Raw genomic sequence first — 15,589 nt, 5'->3', positions numbered from 1 at the left:
TGAGGACTGACTGACTGGCACAAGGCGGAGTGGGGATAAAGGAGTCTTGTGTTAGGACGACAGCTATTTACAATTTACATTAACGGCCTGGAAAAGGAACTGAGGACAATATTCATAAATTTGCAGATGATACAAAGATATGGGGCGGGATTCTCCCCGACCCAGCGGGGCATGCCGTACCGGCGCCGAGGAGTGGCTGTCGGGCCGCCCGGAAGGTGCCGAATCCTCCGCGCCTTCAGGGGCTAGGTGAACACCAAAGGGGTTAGCGCCGCGCCAACGGGCCTCCGCCGGCCGGCGTGAGATGGTGCACATGCGGGAGCACCAGCGTGTGCTGACGTCATCCCAGCGCATGCGCATGGGGGTTCTTCTCCGCACCGGCCATGGTGGACCGTTACACCGGCCAGCGCAGAGGGAAAGAGTGCCCCCACAGCACAGGCCCGCCCACGGATCGGTGGGCCCTGATCCCAGGCCATCGTGCCCCCCCCCCCCCGGGGCCAGATACCCCAGCGCCATCCCGAGGACCCCGCAGGCTGCCCGCAGAGCCAGGTCCCACCAGTATGGGGCTGGTGTATTTTACGCCGGTGGGACCCACCGAAAACGGGCGGGCACTCGGCCCATCGTGGACCGGAGAATCGGCGGGGGGGGGGCTGCTGCCAACCGGCGCCGGAGAAACCCACCCATGCAGAGGGACAGGGAGTACTGAGGAAGCAGAGGAGCTGCAGAAGGACTTGGACAGGCTTGGCGAATGAGCGAAGAAGTGGTAGATGGAATAAAATGTGGAAGAATACACTATTTTCTAATGAGGAAAGGCTTTGGAAATCAGAAGCACAAAGGGACATAGGAGCCCTCGTTCAGGATTCTCTGAAGATTAGCAAACAGATTTAATTGGTAGTTAGGAAGACAAATGCAATATTAGCATTCATGTCTACATGAGCATTAGGGGCCTCACGGTAGCATGGTGGTTAGCATCAATGCTTCACAGCTCCAGGGTCCCAGGTTCGATTCCCGGCTGGGTCACTGTCTGTGTGGAGTCTGCACGTCCTCCCCGTGTGTGCGTGGGTTTCCTCCGGGTGCTCCGGTTTCCTCCCACAGTCCAAAGATGTGCGGGTTAGGTGGATTGGCCATGCTAAATTGCCCGTAGTGTAAGGTTAATGTTGGGATACGGGTTACGTGGGTTTAGTAGGGTGATCATTGCTCGGCACAACATCGAGGGCCGAAGGGCCTGTTCTGTGCTGTACTGTTCTATGTTCTATGTTCTATGTCGAGAGGGCTAGAATACCAATAGCAATGATGTACTGCTGAGGCAGTATAACGTCCTGGTCAGACCCCATTTGGAATATTGTGACCAGTTTTGAGCCCCATATCTAAGCAAGGATGTGCTGGCCTTGGAAAGGGTCCCGAGGAAGTTTACTAGAATTATCCCAAGAATGCAGGGCTTGTTAAATGAGGAGCAGTTGAGGACTCATGGTCTGTACTCGATGAAGTTTAGAAGGATGAGGGGGGAATCTCATTGAAACTTACATAATACCGAGGCCTAGATGGAGTTAACATGGAGAAGATGTTTCCACTCTTAGGACAGACTAGAACCTGAGGGCCAAGCCTCAGAATGAAGGGACGATCCTTTAAAACTGAGATGAGGAGGAATTTCTTCATCTAGAGGGTGGTGAATCTGTGGAACTCATTGCTGTCGAAGGCGGTGGAGGCCAAATCACTGAGTGTCTTTCAGAAAGAGATAGAAGGTTCTTGATTAAAGAGGATCAGGGTTACAAGGAGAAGGCAGGAGAATGGGGATAAGAAAATATCAGCCATGATTGAATGGCTGATTGGACCCGATGGATGGGCCGAATTACACAATTCTGTTCCTATATTTTAGGGGCTTATGGTCTTAAGCGACACATCTTTGTATAGCTTCCCATGGAGAGGATCAGCTTCCTTATGCACTACTCCTTAGTGAAATGCAGGTGTTTTATCCGAGGCTTACAGCTGCTGTTGGGAGGTGGTGTTGGAGTGAAAGTGGGAGTTTGGGGGAGCGCAAGAAGTTCCTGTGAGCTTGCTGCCTTCCAGCTGCAGATCCCTGTGCTCCTTCCACTTATTGCTTATGTCCTACTTTCAATTGCCCGACAGCTATTAAAAGCACTTTATAATCAAGTAACATGTAGTCAAAAACCAAGAGTAATTACCTGTAAAATATCTCCCAAGTCTTCGCAATGTTTTAAATGAGGGCAGCTGTGGATCCCTTTTTAACCAATGTTAGAAATGCTGCTTCCTGACTTCTGCCACTCATGATGTGTGGGTAGGTAACATTGGTTGATCTCAACATTGTGCCATCTGACTCTTATTTTAATATATTCATATGGCCTTCACATGTTTCCAGCAGGAGTGCTGACTGCGTAAATTGAAAGCGGCGCCACATCAGGCCCCATGTGTACCAGCAGCGCTTGTCATTCGAAGACCGTTGAAATCTCCAGATGACCAAGGAGATGGTGCAACAAATCTGCCGCATCATGGCGCACGTGGAGCCATGGGGGTATGGAGGAGGACACCCGCTCCCCATGGCCGTGAAGGTGACGGTCGCCCTGAACCTCTATGCCACGGGGTCAATCCAGGCACCAAGCGGGGACATGCCAGGGATCGTGTTTTTGGGACCCTTAAGGGGGAGGGGGAGCAGCCCCAAGTTGTGGTCCACATAGGTACCAACGACATAGGTAGGAAGAGAGATGGGGATTTGAGACAGAAATTCAGGGAGCTAGGATGGAAGCTGAGAGCTAGAACAAACAGAGTTGTTATCTCTGGGTTGTTACTCGTGCCACGTGCTAGCGAAGTGAGAAATAAGGAGAGAGAGGAGTTGAACACGTGGCTACAGGGATGTTGCAGGAGGGAGGGTTTTGGTTTCCTGGATAATTGGGGCTCATTCTGGGGTAGGTGGGACCTCTACAAACAGGATGGTCTTCACCTGAACCAGAGGGGTACCAATATCCTGGGGGGGGGGGGAATTCAGCAGGGGGATGGGAACCTAAATTGTAGTCCCAGTGTACAGGATGTTGAGAGTAGTGAGGTCAGGGATAGGGTTAAAAGTTCAAAAGAGGGCACTGGCAAGCAAGACGTTGGTTTGAAGTGTGTCTACTTCAACGCCAGGAGCATCCGGAATAAGGTGGGTGAGCTTGCAGCATGGGTTGGTACCTGGGATCTCGATGTTGTGACGATTTCGGAGACATGGGTAGAGCAGGGACAGGAATGGTTGTTGCAGGTTCCAGGATTTAGATGTTTCTGTAAGAACAGAGAAGATGGTAAAAGGGGGGGGGGGGGGGGGGGGGGGGGGGTGTGGCATTGTTAATCAAGGAAAGTATTACGGCGGTAGAAAGGACGCTTGAGGACTCGTCTACTGAGGCAGTATGGGCCGAGGTTAGGAACAGGAGAGGAGAGGTCACCCTGTTGGGAGTTGTCTATAGACCTCCAAATAGTTCCAGAGATGTAGAGGAAAGGATTGCAAAGATGATTCTCGACAGGAACGAGAGCAACAGGGTAGTTGTTATGGGGGACTTTAACTTTCCAAATATTGACTGGAAATACTATAGTTCGAGTACTACAGATGGGTCAGTTTTTGTGCAGTGTGTGCACGAGGGTTTTCTGACACAGTATGTAGACAGGCCAACAAGGGGCGAGGCCACATTGGATTTGGTACTGGGTAATGAACCCGGCCAGGTGTTAGATTTAGATGTAGGTGAGCACTTTGGTGATAGCGATCACAATTCGGTTATGTTTACTTTAGCAATGGGCAGGGATAGGTATATACCGCAAGGCAAGAATTATAGCTGGGGGAAAGGCAATTATGATGCTATTCAGCAAGATTTAGGACGTATAGGGTGGGGAAGGAAACTGCAGGGGATGGGTACAATCGAAATGTGGAGCTTTTTCAAGGAACAGCTACTGCGTGTCCTTGATAAGTATGTACCTGTCAGGCAGGGAGGAAGTTGTCGAGCAAGGGAACCGTGGTTTACGAAGGAAGTTGAAGCACTTGTCAAGAGGAAGAAGGCTTATGTTAGGATGAGACATGAAGGCTCAGTTAGGGTACTTGAGAGTTACAAGTTAGCCAGGAAGGACCTAAAGGGAGAGTTAAGAAGAGCGAGAAGAGGACACGAAAAGTCGTTGGCGGACAGGATCAAGGAAAACCCTAAGGCTTTCTATAGGTATATCAGGAACAAAAGAATGACTAGAGTAAGATTAGGGCCAATCAAGGTTAGTAGTGGAAAGTTGTGTGTGGAATCAGAGGAGATAGGGGAAGCGTTAAATGGATATTTTTCGTCAGTGTTTACACTGGAGAAAGACAATGTTGTCGAGGAGAATACTCAGGTTCAGTCGACCAGGCTAGATGGAATTGAGGTTCACAAGGAGGAGGTGTTAGCAATTTTGGAAAGTGTAAAAATAGATAAGTCCCCTGGGCCAGATGGGATTTATCCTAGGATTCTCTGGGAAGCCAGGGAGGAGATTGCAGAGTCTTTGTCCTTGATCTTTATGTCGTCTTTGTCGACAGGAATAGTGCCGGAAGACTGGAGGATAGAAAATGTTGTCCCCTTGTTCAAGAAGGGGAGTAGAGACAACCCTGGTAATTATAGACCTGTGAGCCTTACTTCGGTTGTGGGTAAAATGTTGGAAAAGGTTATAAGAGATAGGGTTTATAATCATCTTGAAAAGAACAACTTGATTAGCGATACTCAACACGGTTTTGTGAAGGGTAGGTCATGCCTCACAAACCTTATTGAGTTTTTTGAGAAGGTGACCAAATAGGTGGATGAGGGTAAAGCGGTTGATGTGGTGTATATGGATTTCAGTAAGGTGTTTGATAAGGTTCCCCACGGTAGGCTATTGCAGAAAATACGGAAGTATGGGATTGTAGGTGATTTAGCGGTTTGGATCAATAATTGGCTAGCTGAAAGTAGACAGAGGGTGGTGGTTGATGGCAAATGTTCATCCTGGAGTTCAGTTACTAGTGGCGTACCACAAGGATCTGTTTTGGGGCCACTGCTGTTTGTCATTTTTATAAATGACCTGGAAGAGGGTGTAGAAGGATGGGTTAGTAAATTTGCAGATGACACGAAGGTCGGTGGAGTTGTGGATAGTGCTGAAGGATGTTATAGGATACAGAGGGATATAGATAAGCTGCAGAGCTCGGCTGAGAGGTGGTAGATGGAGTTTAATGCGGAAAAGTGTGAGGTGGTTCACTTTGGAAGGAGTAACAGGAATGCAGAGTACTGGGCTAATGGCAAGATTCTTGGTAGTGTAGATGAACAGAGAGATCTCGGCATCCAGGTACATAAATCCCTGAAAGTTGCCACCCAGGTTAATAGGGCTGTTAAGAAGGCATATGGTGTGCTAGCCTTTATTAGTAGGGGGATTGAGTTCCGGAGCCACAAGGTCATGCTGCAGCTGTACATAACTCTGGTGCGGCCGCTCCTGGAGTACTGCGTGCAGTTCTGGTCACCACATTATAGGAAGGATGTGGAAGCTTTGGAAAGGGTTCAGAAGAGATTTACTAGGATGTTGCCTGGTACGGAGGGAAGGTCTTATGAGGAAAGGCTCAGGGACTTGAGGTTGTTTTCGTTAGAGAGGAGAAGGCTGAGAGGTGACTTAATAGAGACATATAAGATAGTCAGAGGGTTAGATATGGTGGACAGTGAGAGTCTCTTTCCTCGGATGGTGATTACCGACACGAGGGGACATAGCTTTAAATTGAGGGGTGGTAGATATAGGACAGATGTCAGAGGCAGTTTCTTTACTCAGAGAGTAGTAGGAGTGTGGAACGCCCTGCCTGCAACAGTAGTAGACTCGCCAACTTTAAGGGCATTTAAGTGGTCGCTGGATAGACATATGGATGAAAATGGAATAGTGTAGGTCAGATAGGCTTCAGATGGTTTCACAGGTCGGCGCAACATCGAGGGCTGAAGGGCCCGTACTGCACTGTAGTGTTCTATGTTCTACATCCGTGCATCTGCGCCACCAGATTGCCCGGGCAGCGGGATCCGCTGCTACCGCCGGGATGCCCCAGGTCTGGAGGTGATCAACAGGATGCATGTCCCCTATGAGCATCGCCGCATGAAGGGGTGCACTTCACAAACCGCAAGGGATACCACTCTATGAACAGGCAACTGGTAGGTGACCCGAGATGAACATCATGCATGGCTGCGCCCGTTACCCGGGCAGAATGCACGAGACCTGTGGCGGTAACAATTATACTCAAAGACAAGAGGCAAGTACAATAGAGGCTTTATTACTGTGCGATGCTATTCCTCCATCTGCAACTGTAGACTAGGGTCTGAGTGACTCACACGCATATTTATACACAAGCTCCCTGTGGGCGGAGCAAGCCGGCAGGGGCTTGCCGGAGGAACCTGTATTACAGGTACAGCCATACATCCCCCTACTGCAAGTACACATCACTACAGTGGTTATATCACCACATTACCTTTATCCTAGTGCACTCAACGGCGCCTGACACTTTTGAAGCACACCCCAGGTGAGGGGTTGGCTTCTGGATGACAGGCGGTATCGGCTGCGGTCGTGGCTGATGACGCCTATCCGGAGGCCTCAGACCAATGCGTAAACCCGCTATAATGACGCCCATACAGCGACCAGCTGTGCGATCGACTGGTGCATTGGCTCAAGATGCGATTCAGGGGCCTGGACCGCACTCGAGGGGTTTTCCAGTATAGCCCCAGGAGAATCTCCCACATCATGGTGGCCTGCTGCGTCCTCCACAACATTGTGCAGCAGAGGGGCAACATATTAGAAGAAAAGGAAGAACACTAGGCCTCGTCCATCAAGGAGGATGTGGAGGAGGGCCAGGGTGTACGGGGCATTGGGCCAGGGTCACCACAGGAGGCTGCACAATGTGTGCGCCAGGGCCGGCATGCCCTGGGACAGTCTAATCGCCACCAGGTTCGCTGGTTACGGGGCCTGCTCGAACGTCCCCCCACAACCACATCCCCCTTCTGTCCACTCCCTGCACCCCTCCCCAATCTCTCTCCATGCTTCCTACCTGCTTTACTACAGGGTAGTGCCCTGGGTTGGCAGTATCAGCGGGTCTGGACCGTGGAGTGGAGGATGATGATATCCCGCTGCGCGATGAGATCTGGTGCCCAGCATCGTTTCATGAGGTCTGACCCCTGCCTTCGGTAGCACTTTCCATTGTCCGCCCGGGTGATCCCTGCATGTGTACAGGCCATTCTCTCACAGTTTCAGGGGTGGTGGAGGTGGTGGAGATGGGGAGCAGGGGGGGCGGGGGGGGGGGGGGGGGGGGGGGGGGGGGGAGGAGCGCGAGTTTGGGCATCGGGGCACTGTGCAGCGGTGAGTCACACACCGTATAGCCCTCTCACATGGCACCCCTGTATTTCTGACCTCATCCTCTGCCGCCCACTGGGGCCGACCCCGGGGGTGGCCCCTGACTGCCCAGGCCTTTGCCCATCTCCCACGCCCCACACCACCGGACTCCCCTCCCCCCTACCCTGCACACCATCAGCCCCAAGCCTAGCCAGACCATCCCTCACACTCTTCAGACTGAGCACGTAGGCAGGTCACAAAGTTGCCGAACAGGTGTTTGTTGTGATATATACAGGCATTGTGCCTTAGTGCCTGTTGCTAACTTAGATGCTTCATCAGTGCAGGTCCCATCTCATCGCCAGATGAGTCTTGGGGTTGTGTCCGGGATCGGGGGACCTCAGATGGACTTGCCTCATCGGCACGTGATCCGACAAGACACGTTGCATGGTTAGACCACGGGTAGGGAGCACGGGGGGGGGGGGGGGGGGGGGGGGGGTGCCACACGTGCCATAGGGACATTGCTATTCACTGTGACCTCACTCAGTTCCCCAATGCAGACCTCCACCTCGGTGACTGCCTGCTCTCTGACCCCACTGACCAGGTCCAACGTCCCCTGCTCTGAGATGGTGAGGGGCCGCAGGTCCAGCGGTCCCTCTCCAGTATCCTCCAGCTCCCTGCAGTTGTGGGCCACCTTTTCCTGGGGGATAGATAATGCACAGTGTGAGACATTCAAACACGGCCAGCACAGGGGGTCCACAGCTGGTGGACTGTGTGCAGGGTACCCGACCATGGCAGGCGGCATGGAGGATTGGCATTTGGTGCAGGATGGGGTACGTGCGGACTGGCAGGTGGGGTCAATCACTTTTGGGGTGGGGGGGGGCTATGGGTGTGTGGGCCGGGGATTGGTGCCAGTGGCACAGTGGTGGAGGTGGCACACCCCGGGTGGCTGCTCGCCCTCGCCCAGCGCTACCTACCCCTGGTGAGGGCCGCATGGGGGGGGTGGAGATTGTGGGATGGAGATTGGCGCCTCCAAATGCTTGATTTTATAAGTACGAAATATCACCTAATAGCACATTTACACTGTCATTTCAATGCTAGTTTTACCTCAAAAGTCAGTGCCAAGCTGGCAATATAAATACGGTGCTGCTTAAGCCTCTGGAGTTTGCCCACGGTATCAAAAAGGGGGCTTTGACCCATACAGTAGCACAGGTGCAAAGTGAAATATTCTCAGAGGTGAAAGCACTCACATCATTTTAGCCATTTGATAACTGGGCTGATTGACTAAATAGTTCACTTGTACCATGCAAATGTCAAAGGACCAATTTTGCTGTTGTTTGTCCCCTAAGGTAGCCTTGTGGATAGCACAATCGCTTCACAGCTCCAGGGTCCCAGGTTCGATTCCGGCTTGGGCACTGTCTGTGCGGAGTCTGCACATCCTCCCAGTGTGTGCGTGGGTTTCCTCCGGGTGCTCCGGTTTCCTCCCAAGTCCAAAGATGTGCGGGTTAGGTGGATTGGCCATGATAAATTGCCCTTAGTATCCAAAATTGCCCTTAGTGTTGGGTGGGGTTACTGGGTAATGGGGATAGGGTGGAGGTGTTGACCTTGGATAGGGGGTAGGGTGCTCTTTCCAAGAGCCGGTGCAGACTCGATGGGCCAAATGGCCTCCTTCTGCACTGTAAATTCTATGTAATATATGTAAGCGAGTGAGGAAGAGATACATTTTTTGAAAGTTGTTAGCATTTTTGATTGAAAAATATTATGTCAGACGAGCTCTCAATATCGCAAAGCAAGTTCTTTTGTAGTTCTGGAATATATTCAAGGTTCACACTAATAAGCCCAGGGTGTATACATTTCAAAAGATTCAAATGCAAGTTTACTTCTTCAAGATTTCAAGAGGAATGTGTTTGAATAAAATTAAGTTTTGTCTCATTTCAAGAAAGGTTTCTGTTCCTTGTTTTGTTTAATTTCTATTAATAAAATCGGTGAATTATGTGATGGCGTGAAGTGATAAGGATCAGAACACTTTCTGCTTTATATTCAGTGGCTGACTGCGTCTAGCACAAGCTTCATCTTAGAACCATAGAATTCCTACATTGCAGAAGAGGCCGCTGAGTCTGCACTGACCCTCTAAGAGAGCACCCTACCTAGGCCCATTCCCCCTCCCTATCCCCAAAACCTGACTATCACTGGACACTAAGGGGAAATTTAACATGGCCAATCCACCTAACCTGCACATGTTTGAACTGTGAGAGGAAACCGTAGCAACCGGAGGAAATTCACACAGAGACAGGGAGAAAGTGCAAACTCCATACAGACCCAAGGCCGGAATTGAACCCGGGTCCCTGGCGCTGTGAGGCAGCAGTGCTAACCACTGTGCCACCATGCCACTGGCTCCTTTTAAATTGTCCCTAAATTGTTGCCATCGTATGCAATTTGACATTCTTGCATTTGACCTGATGAGTGCAAGGCAAAAAGATTCACTATCATGTCTCTGTTGTAGTAACCATTGCTGGATATATTAGGGTATGTAAGGCCCTGTACTACAGGATACGGGGGTAGTCCCTGCCTGCTGACTCCGCCCAGTAGGCAGAGTATAAATATGTATGCTCCCCGTACAGCAGCCATTTCGCCAGCTGCTGTAGGAGGCCACACATCTTAGAGTAATAAAGCCTCAGTTGTATTCAACTCTCGTCTTTGTGCAATTGATCGTGCATCAGTCTCTCTATTCAGCAACGTAATATAATACTTGGAATCAAATGTATTGGAAACACCAACTAAGATTTTCTGTTCTTCTCAACTCTTGAGGAATTAAAAAGGTCCACTCTTAATGATTAGGGCCGAAAACATGCTACTCAGTTAAAGAAATAGTTTTGAATAATTATTATTCATTATTGAGCAATGCTAATTTTAGTGACTTTAAAATACCAGAATTGTGACAAAGGGCTAGCTTAAATAGTCTAGATCCATAAGTTTGAAAATATATTTTCAATGGTTACATTTCCTTTGAAAAACTTTGAAGGATAAATGCAACAAAGTATTCTTCAGTGCCAAGGGGCAGACAGGTGATATGGATGGCTCAGTACTCCATCCCCAGGGAGCAAGGTCAGCAAGGAGTCAACCACGCCGACATGTCAGGACACGCTAAATAGCCTGCCTATGGGACTTCAGCCCCTCACTGGGGAGGAGGTCCTGCCCTCCGGAGCTGTCGGCCAATCCTTCTGTTCCAGTAATGCCAAGAGTGCATCAATGAGCACTGCTGGGACTGCGAAACGAAAGCAGAAGACCCAATGGATCCCTAGAAAATGGTACGGTCGGGATCATGGGCAGGGAGGGTCTGGGCGGGTTAGGGAGTGGGGTGGGGCTGGGTTGTTGGGTTTAAGGCAGAGATGGGTATCTTGGGGGTGGAAATTTCAGGGTTAATTGGCATGGCACCAAGACTAATTGATCCTTGATTATCTATTTAAATAAGGCAGAAAAACTGCAAATTTCAGCGCCCGCCCACCCCTCGTAATATGCGGACGGACAGGAAGCACCCTATTTTAAGTGTGCCCGCATCGAAAATATGGTCAGTGGATACAATAAAATCCAGCCCGTGGTTTTAATTATGCTTCATTCAGAAAGCATCTATGATCCTACAGGTAGGTTTTTGAGTTGCTGGTAGTGGATTAATTTGCTTTATGGCAGTAACGACTCAGAAGGTGGACTTGTTTCACATGTTAAGTGTGAAATTTAGGTTACAGAATCTGAATTAACTCATATACTCAGGCAAGTTTCAGAAACTTGGATGATTTTCAGTGGAAGTTGCTGGTGTTTTATGCCCTGATTTATCCGTATTTACTTCATTACTTAATAAAAGAATGCAAAAGTAGATGGACATTTATTTTAAAAGTAACAGACTGAAAGTAATGTTGGGGGTTGTGCTAATACTAAACCTAAAATTGCGATTACTTCTCATTTTCCAACATATTACTCCGCCCTCCAGAAATATACATGAAAAGAATGTCCGACGTTAGTCAGGGAGGTTGTGTGTGAATATCGGGAGAAAAGCCACAGGGATTGGGTGCAGGCAAGAATCCCTAAAATGTTCAGAAGCGCGAGTACTGTACCAACACAAATGCACAGAAAAAGAGTTCATTGTTCTTTTCATAGACAATAAAGAACTTTGTTCGAAGTCTTCCCAATCTCAGGACACAGGGAAGGATTGTTCCTTTGGGACAATATCATCATTGGAATTGAGTTGGAGAAAAACTGCTGCCCAAACAACCCAGTCTGGTCATGGAACAATCCCATTTATCCCATATTTGGGATAAATTGCATGTGTGGGGTACTTGCTGTGATCGCTGAAATGGGCAGAGCTTGGTTTAAAGAGGACAGAAGCTTCCGAAGTGTGCAAGCCGATATTCAGAATTGATGAGGTATGAGCTCAACAACAGAAAAGCTAACAGTTGGAGGGATTAGCATATGGTAGAGTAGCCCTATCACATACCTTTCATTTGTGTAATTGATTCCTCTTGCTTCCTGTCTCCACAGTCCTTGTACTGTATCCTTTCACTTGGCTATCCTTCCATTAACACTTCAGGGACAAAAAATCAAGGGAAATTGACCAAAATTCCAAGCTCCATTACTCACACGCCATTTACATGCCATGGGGGTGGACAGTAGGCACTGTGGCAAACATCAATGGTCAGAGGGAGAAGAAAAGATTTTTGTGGACAGATTTAGAGACAGGAATTTGAATAAAGTTCTTCTTCCTCTCCCTGTCACCCCATTTTCCTTTGGGATCACATTTGTAAAAATAAATTTAGAGTATCCAATTCATTTTTTCCAATTAAGGGGCAATTTAGCGTGGCCAATCCACCTACCCTGCACATCTTTGGGTTGTGGGGGCGAAACCCACGCAAACACGGGGAGAATGTGCAAACTCCACACGGACAATGACCCAGAGCTGGGATCGAACCTGGAACCTCGGCACCGTGAACTTTGGGATTACTTCTCAGTGGGCCAATTGCTGGGGTGAATCCAGTTCAATAATTCTGTAGACATATGAAATGAAATGAAAATCACTTATTGTCACAAGTAGTCTTCAAATGAAGTTAATGTGGAAAGCCCCTCGTCGCCACATTCCAGTGCCTGTTCGGGGAGGCTGGTACGGGAATTGAACTGTGCTGCTGGCCTGCCTTGGTCTACTTTCAAAGCCAGCAATTTAGCCCTGTGCTAAACCAGCCCCTAGTGGTGTTTGCGGAGGACAGAGTTGTATCCCCACCCCCTCCAGCCCACCTACAGTCAAGTATTTGCAATTTGAGTGACACCACAGTTTAAATTTGAGAGTTCTATCTCTTAAGCCTGAAAGCTTCAAATCCTGGCATATAAAGAACCATTTCTAACATGCAACATCTTTGATCTGTTCACAGAAAGTGTATAACGTGCTGTGCAAAGTGAAAAGGGCTTAGGCAGAGATAATTTTTTCCAAATGTGAAAACTTATGAGATCTATATTTGACAAATTTGTAATTGAACTTTTGAATCCATCTGTAAAATATTTGTGAAAACCATGAAAATGTTCAATTTAGCCACTCGTCAAATGGATGCTTTTTCTCTTTCAGAATGAAATGTAATCACTTCAACACTATTAACAATTCCAGGATGTATGAGTGAATTAAAAGAATGCTCAACTGACTTATTTTCTCTTAATTAGTACAATTGTTTATATTTACTAACTTACATCTTTAAAAACAAGTTACCTGGCAGTTATTGTAGATTATTTTGGTTAGTCTGTAAACAGTCTGTGGTGAATGTTTTGTCCCTCGGCTGGACACGCTCAGCAGGCCCGGAAACCGGTGCAAAACGTGTTTTTGGCCACATGCGGCCCCGGAACGTGATTTCACGCTGGCTGGCCAATTAACAGGTAACCAGCAGGAAGTGTGCGCCAGGAAGGGTGGAAAGAGGGTGGCCACTCAGAAAAGGGAGGATGCAGGCTGGTCACTTCTGCTGTGCTCCCTCAGGAAGACAGCCACTGCGGAGCTGTCTCAAGGAGCTGCAAACTTGCAAAAAAATAAATTGCAATGAGTGTCTACGCAGCAGAACCTGTTTCCAGACACCCTTTTAAATTTTATTTCAGCCCTGGATTGAGATTGAAGCTGAAAGGTGAGAGCTGTCTTGGCCGATCGGCCACCCTGCCAATCATCAAGCAGATGGGCCACGTAAAATTACATTCAATTCACCCCTTAATGGGTTAAATTACCTGCTTGAGTCTGCAGGTGTGCTTTCAACTTGAAACCGGGTCCACCGACTGAAATATCGTGCGAGTATTCAATGATGTCGGGACACTTGGCCAATACCTTTTCATGTTATTTCACACACTTCCGGGTCAGGCACTGCCTGTACGGGCAGATGCTATCGTTGGAATCACCCGATCTTCCTTGGTTAACCCCAACAGCAGCTTGTGGCCGGTATATACTGTGAACGTCCGCCCATAAACATACTGGTGGAATTTTCTCACCATAAACAGAACTGCCAAGCCTTCCTTTTTTAAGGTGGCACAGCGGTTAGCACTGCTGCCTAACAGCTCCAGGAACCTGGGTTCAATTCCAGCCATGGGTAACTCTGTGTGGACTTTGCACTTTCTCCCTGTGTCTGCCTGGCTTTTTTCCGGGTGCGCCGGTTTCCTCCCACAGTCCAAAGATGTGCAGGTTAGATGGATTAACAATGGTAAATTGCCCCTTAAGTGTCCAAAAGGTTAGTTGAGGTTACAGGGATAGGGTGGAGGCATGGTCTTAAGTAGGGTGCTCTTTCCAAGGCCTGTTCAGATTTGATGGGCTGTATGGCCTCCTTCTGCACTATAAATTCTTTGATTCTATGATTCTCTTGTGCATCGTTCCGCTCGGCGTCCGCAAGTGTGTAGCACGCAAAGGTTATTGGTTGCTCCGAGCCATCGAGAATGCGGTGTGCCAGGACTGCCCCAATGCCACATGGCAAGGTGTTGCACGTGAGGAGCAATGGTTTGTCCGGTCAAAGTAGGTTAGCAATTCATTTGACGAGAAAAGCCGCTACACCCCTTGAAACACCTTCTGGCGCGAAAGGCCCAGGCCAATTTCTGCCCCTTCTTCAGCAGTTGGTGTATCGGACTGAGCAGTATGGCCATCTGGGGTATGAACATTTCATTGCAGTTCACTAGGCCGATGGAAGAGCGGAGTTCCATTTGGCCATAAGGGATGGGGGTCTGGCGAATCGCCTGCACCTTGTTCTCCACTGGATGGAGGCCCCTAATGTCCACTCAGTAGACTAGATATGTGATCTTTGGCATGTGGAAAACACACATCCTCCCTCCAGAGGCGGACCATGGCCCAAGCAAACCGCTTGAGGACCTCTGTTGGGTTCTCCATGTGTCCTGATGCGAGGTCCCGATGATGAGAATGTCATACAGGTAGATGGCCATCCTTGACAGCCTTCACGTGATATTCTTCATAACCCTCTGAAATATCGCACAAGCCGAAGAGACTCCGAACGGCAACCACATATACTTGTGCAGTCCCTGGTGGGTATTGATTGTCACATACGTCCGGGAACCCAGTTCGAGCACCAGCTGCAAGTACACGTGGCTCATGTGCAGCTTAGGGAACATTTTTCCTCTGCTCAGCCGGGCGTAGAGATCTTCAATCCAAGGGACAGGGTAACAGTCAAGACGGGATACTTAGCTTACAGTCATTTTGTAGTCCCCATAGAGCCATATCAACCCGTCCGGCTTCAACACAGGGACTACAGGCACAGCCCAATTGGCATCGTAGATGAGCGAGTAATATCCAGCTGTTCCAAAAGGTCCAATTCACGGTCTACCTTATTGTGAAATGCGTATGGCACAGGACGGGTGCGGAAATATCAGGGCTTGTCATTCGCTTCCACATTTATCATAGAACATATAATTTACAGTGCAGAAGGAGGCCATTCGGCCCATTGAGTCTGCACCGGATCTTGAAAAGAGCACCCTACCCAAGACCAACACTTCCACCCTATCCCCATAACCCAGTAACCCCACCCAACACTAAGGGCAATTTTGGACACTAAGGGCAATTTATCATGGCCAATCCACCTAACCTGCACATCTTTGGACTGTGGGAGGAAACCGGAGCAACCGGAGGAGGATGTGCAGACTCCGCACAGGCAGTGACCCAAGCCGGAATCGAACCTGGGACCCTGGAGCTGTGAAGCATTTGTGCTATCCACAGTGCTACCATGGTCATGGTCATCGCTCCTTTAATGATATCGAGGCCTTCAGCATT

The 15,589-nt window shown here is 49.0% G+C and overlaps 1 long non-coding RNA gene across 1 annotated transcript in view; it reads right to left on the bottom strand.

The window, feature by feature from the left end:
- The window catches only part of LOC119972935, a 35,145-nt gene extending 21,694 nt beyond the window's left edge, over nt 1–13,451 (bottom strand). Inside the window, exon 1 of the long non-coding RNA XR_005462182.1 lies at nt 13,055–13,451. This is a non-coding gene — a long non-coding RNA (uncharacterized LOC119972935). The remainder of the gene's footprint in view (nt 1–13,054) is intronic.
- Nucleotides 13,452–15,589: the final 2,138 nt, after the last annotated feature.

Source organism: Scyliorhinus canicula, chromosome 10 (genome assembly GCF_902713615.1).
Source record: "Scyliorhinus canicula chromosome 10, sScyCan1.1, whole genome shotgun sequence".
Taxonomy (NCBI): Eukaryota; Metazoa; Chordata; class Chondrichthyes; order Carcharhiniformes; family Scyliorhinidae; genus Scyliorhinus; species Scyliorhinus canicula.
Note: the sequence above shows the minus strand (reverse complement) of the source record. Positions and strands in the feature narration are given on the sequence as shown.